This window comes from Lactuca virosa, chromosome 2, assembly GCF_052849685.1.
Source record: "Lactuca virosa cultivar CGN04683 chromosome 2, Lactuca_virosa_CGN04683_v6, whole genome shotgun sequence".
NCBI lineage: Eukaryota > Viridiplantae > Streptophyta > Magnoliopsida > Asterales > Asteraceae > Lactuca > Lactuca virosa.
Genome location: NC_136427.1, coordinates 127,463,986 through 127,469,993, shown reverse-complemented (window position 1 = coordinate 127,469,993; position 6,008 = coordinate 127,463,986).

Here is a 6,008-nt window from a genome sequence, read left to right as displayed (position 1 = left end):
GGCGTTAGACGATATGAAGGTTTAGCTACAGGGGCAGATCTGGGAATTAGGTCGATATGAAACTGGACTTGACGTTCGGGAGAAATCCCTGGAAGATTATTGGGGAAAGAAGTCAGGAAAATTGCAGATTTCGGGGAAAGCTCTCGTGGTCTTTAACCTTTGCATTCCATCCACTCTATGAATTAGAAATGCAAAGCATTCCCTTCAGTAAGTACTTCGGGGTTTTGATGTATGAAATGATACGAATTTCGAACTGAGCTTATCACGGAAAATAGTGAGGGCTTCGTCAAGGGGAAGATTAAGACGAATCGTTTTCTCGTAACAGATGTTATTAACGTGATTGAAGTTCATCCCATCCATGTTGATTATAACATCGAAGCTTTCTTTAGGGAAAATGGCATGAGTTTGATGGGAAAAGAGTGATCGTCCAGGGTAAGAGTACAGTCTATGGATACGTTTCGCAGATGAAATGTTTAGGGAAAATGGTGATACGACTTTGATAAAGTTACTTAGTTCGCAGGTTACTGATCTGAGATATATGTTTGCTAACGATGACCTTTAACTGATTTAAGACTATTGTCTCTATAGTTGGTATTAAGATTACACGGAGCTAGGAAAATTTTGACCTGTGAGTAGGTCTACAACATACCAACAAAGGGAAAACTTGACAGCATGAAGAACTAGTAAAACAGCACTTTACAATACAGGGATGTTTACGGGGGAAAAGTGCTACTTAGAGAATAGGTAGGAAGGCCATTCTTAACTAAAGGAAAGGATGAGTAGAGTATTTCCTACTAGCGATGGATACTCCTCGAACGGATCCTTAAGTTAGCCAACTGGCGCTCCATGTTAAGAAGGTGTCGCTCGAATACTCTTTGGCGTGCTCGGAGTTCTATGACTTCAGCTCGAGTTGCAGCAAGCTCTCGCTGCAGGGCCTCGTTGTCTCTCAAGGACCTCTCACGAGCATCTTCAAGGCGGATGGTGCGGACTGTATGCATTCTCGCATTGGCATTCACTTCCATGATTCTGTTGAGGGCTGTCCTACCCTGTATTTCGTTCCGAGCAACCCTGCGGACCAGGATTGGTAGGACTCTATCTGCTGAGCCCCCTGCGCTCGAATCGTAGAAGCTTCTGTCTCCATTGAAGGGCATAGGTTGATCCTGTTTTTGACTCCATGTTTCCAGACTTTCCACCCATGGAGGCGTCGGGCCTTGAAAAACCGGACGAGGGTTAGGATTTGGGACAGGAGCCACCGGAGGTAGATTAGTGACTTCGGGCTCGGAGTCGGAACCTTCTGAATAGTTCTCGGCGGAATGATCATCTAAGGGGATTGCAAGTTCTTCTGGCTCATCATCGAGCCACCCACCATTTCCTTGGTTGGGAAAGTACGGGTCACCAGGGAGATGGAATCCGGCCATGCTATCTATGCGAGATAAGGGTAAAGGGATAGTTAATAGGCATTGACTCTAATAATACTTCCAGTGTATTATAGCTACATGATTGATTCTTGAAGAATGGATTCTTGGGTAAGTTTCTAGTTCGGTCATTATAGCATCCTAAAATACTCCTATAGTATTCAGACCATTATGTTTGATTCTAGAATTCTTCTGGTATCTAGGTAAGTTTTAGGCTTGCTGCAACACCACAGTCACTCCCAAGCACATGTCGTTCATGTCTCGAATGAATATAGTTGATCAGGCTATATTGATCCTAGACATGATTACATAACTGCCCAGGTTTAACCGCGATGTCCAACATCCAAATACTTTTGTTTTGTTCTACTTATGACACTGATTCAGGTACTTAGGTATACTTGTATACTTTTTATAAAATACTTATATTTTGAAAGTATACTTTTAGTTTAGAGCACTTAGGCCCCTTAGTGTTTATAGTTGTATACCATGTAAGGTTCGGTATACTTAGTTCACTATAAACAAGAGCTCTGATACCAATCTGTCACACCCCCAAACCGGAACGGCGGAAACGTTCGAGGGTGGAGGACGTCATTGTAGTATCACAACCATTGCATCATAGTAAGCATAGTAAACACAACCAAACATCGAATACACATATGAAAAGGTTTACATTGATTTAATACATAGTTTCGTTCTAATCAAAAGTGAAATAGAAAGACGTGACTCTAACGCGCCGACTTCTCCAAAAGCCTGGAAGTACCTGTCTAATAAAACCCTGAGAATACAAGCAGTTTGAAAGAATATCAGCATAAAGCTGGTGAGTTCATAAGCATTTAAGTTTTATGGAAAAGTGTTCCTTTGGTTCCTTTTGAAAAGTGTTTCTCAAGAAAATCCTATATTTTCTTATGAAAGATGTTTGAAAACCCATTCCTTCCATGACTCCCAAATCCATGCAAGGTATGTACGATCCAAGGTGTCATGGAGTGAATATGGATATTTGTTAACTTCTTGTAAAACAATCCATTTATGAAAGGTCGAGTTATCCCAGAGAAAATCCTATATTTTCCCTAAAGTTGATGGTTGATTATCCGTTCTAAACTGAGGTGTAAAAGTATCTACCATACTTGTATCGATGATCGAAGTTTCCTGAAAAAGCCTTGATTTCTCTCGATGGAGTATATTAGCCTTATTTTATAAACAAAACTAATAAGAACGGGGTGAACTAGATCCTAAAGGTATTATTAATACCTTCTAGTAATCAAAACGGTTATTACTTTGAGGTTAGTTCACTTGATTCATTATTACAAAAGTAAATCCCTGTTATCTAAGTTGCGAGTGTCATAACCATACATAAACTTGATATGGCACGTAACGGGGCCAGTATCCTTTATGACTTTGTCACCCCAGGCATGTCTGCCTAACTGTAGCTAGCAGTTCAGGTGCGGGATAGTCAGTCCCGTATAGATCTATACACAACAGTCACGCTCTTCCTACAAGAGATTCTGGTTACAAGTGCTAGTCCTACACCCGGATTCCGTTGGGGTGTTACTAAGGACGTGTCTCCAACCTTAGACTAACAAATTTACTAGTAACAATACCGAAAATTCTGTTTATGATTTGCATGAATCCTTTATAAAATAATACATTTTACTATAAGATTCACAAGTTAATTATCCTGGTTTTGAAAACTGTTTTCTACGAGTTGATTTCTTAATCGGTTGGTAAAAACTGTTTTCCGTATTAAAAGCATACTGAGCATATAATTAACTTATACAACGTAAATTACTTTGAACACGAGTTTCCTCGTGTTTTTTCTTGTATTCCCCCTCTGAAAACATGAAAAACTCAGAAAAGCGTAGGGGTATGAACTCACAGTTTAACGTAGGATTCAGGTGTACGATCGGTTACGAGTGCTGAGTGTCAACTGATGTTTCGTACGCAAGCGGATCCTATTAACATATAGTACACATATATGTATTAGATTTAAGGTATTCCATGACAAAACATGACGGCAAACCACCCTAAAGACTTGGAATTGCTTTAACTAAGTGTCGGAGCCATAAATGATCGAACGGGGGAGGTGTATGGCCATAAGAGTGTGTGTGCGGCCAGGGTGTGCGGCCAGGATGTGTGTGCGGTTGCACACAGGAGTGTGCGGCCGTACAGAGTGTGTGTGCGGCCGTACACAGGGGTGTGCGGCCGTACACTCTTCGTTTATGCTCCAAAAGTTGATTTTCCAGTGTTTTAAGGTTCAAACCAAGTCCAACTAGAAGATAGGGGATCAAACTCTCAATTTGGAGGGTTTTTGAGGTGTGTACGGCCACCTTATGAAGGTGTGCGGCCGTATACCTTCAAGTGATGAAGAACATGAAGAACATGAAGAGTTTTAGGCTTAGATCAAGGTGTCTTACCAGTATAACAAGCTGAATGATGGATTACTTCACGTTTTTTAGGCCTTTGGAGGGTCCTTATGTGAAGATTCTAGAGAGAGAAAGTAGTGTGTAGCCAAAAGGGAAAAAGAGTGAATGAAGGGGGTCTCCTCCTATATATAGAGGTGGGTGTACGGTTGAGGGGTGGGTGTGCGGCCGCACACCCATGTGTACGGACGTACAATCCTCCCAAGAGGGTGTATGGCCCGATTTTGCTACCTTACAACTTTACAGTTCATCCCTAACCTCAACCTTGGTTGTACTCAAGCTTAGAACACTTAAACGGACCCTTAAACGGTGATAAAAGATGACGGAGTCGAGTTTAACCTTGATAGAAGTTCCGGGTTGTCACAGTGGGGAAAGATTAGGTCCTTTAAATAGGGTGCAAAACCCTGGAAATTAGGGTTTCATTCCAGTCGGTCTACTCGTCGAGTTGAGGCCTCTTAACTCGTCGAGTAGGTTACTTAAATCACGCGGTCCTGATCATTCCTACTTGACGAGTTTGGGGCTTCCAACTCGTCGAGTTGCTCAACAAACATGAAAAATTATAAATTAAATGCATACCAGGAACCAGGCGTTGAGAGGTGAAGATACATACCTATTCTAGTTTACTAGTATGTTTGTTTGAACTATTACTCATTTGTAGAAAAGACTCAATTAGCAACTTAGTTAAGCATGTACTTTAAATATGGGGTTTTATAAACAACAATCTAACATCTTTTAAAAGTGTTTTTGAATTGATTTAATAACTTATAAAAGCATAAAATTTCCTTTTGTGTGATGGTTATCACAGGTAAATATTAACATAATTTAATTGTGTTCAACTTGCATTCCCCCTCCCCCCCCCCCCGCCCTCCTTAAAAGCATTTAAAACCATTTAAAAGGTAGATTATAGGGGTATGAACTCACCTTATGTGGGTGATTCAATTGAATATTCGAATAAAGATGATAAGTTCCACGAGTGAAGTCCCGGAGCACAAACGAGTCATAAATAGCATGTAATGATACATATAGGCATGAAATTAGTGAATCTAACTACAAAGGCGATTAGGAAACAATCTAGGATGCAAGAATAACTCACCAAAGGAGTGTTAGAAGCAAGTTAGGATGCTAAAAGGGAGTTCACGGCCAAGCTAGAAGGGTTCACGGCCTCATGAAGGGTTCACGGCCCATGAGGTGTTCACGGCCCTATGATGGTTCACAGCCCTTATGAGTGGTTCACGGCACAACTTCAGGGAAGAACACTTGAAGATCTTGTTGTTTGGCAAGTGTTTGAATATCCTAAGTTGTATTCTAAGGAGATACAAAGAAAAGGGATGTTTAAGAGTGAAATTAGTGTTCTTGTTATATGATACTTGAGAGAGAATGGGATGTTTGCGGCCAAGAGAAGAAGGAGTGAAGGAAAATGAACCAAACTCATATATATGCATGGTGTTCACAACCTAAGGAGGGTTCACGGCCGTGAACATGGTTTGCAGCCGTTAACCTCATTTGTTGAGGTTTATGGCTCGAATGATGTTCTTGGCTCTCGGTTCTTACGTGGTTTACTTCCTAACACACAACCCCTACGTATACTAGGTCTAGAAACCTATAAGTTTGACCTTCAGTTGATGTGTTTGACCTCACAAGATAGAATATTTTGGGTTGTGACATCATCCCCCAGTTAGATGGAATTTCGTCCCGAAATTGGCTTTCTTAGCAGGACTCTTGGGGTCGTGCTCCTCTAAATGGTAGAATATCCACTCGTAGACTTGGGCAACTTTTACCTGAAGTTCATGATAGGATTCATACCTTGTCTGTCTATCATTACCTCGTGTATACAAGTCGTATATAATTAAGACTAGTAAGACGGTCGGATGTGCGACTCTGCCCCAAGTCCACAACCAAACAAGGAATAGGAGATAGGGTGGAAGCACACATTCTCAGTCCGCAGAATCTTAATTATATACCACTCTCGCGTATACACTTATTAGTGATAGGTTAACCGTATTCGTCCTTAGCCTCTATGCTTGAACTTGACCTGTTGGACGAGTGGTAGTTCTGGAAGGTCTGCTGGGTATACGTCGACAAGGTTTCGGAGGTCCAAGTACTCTTCTCATGAGTACTTCGGGGTTTAGAATACAAGAGACAATTTTGAGGTCTTGGTCGGGTTGTCGTTACGAGC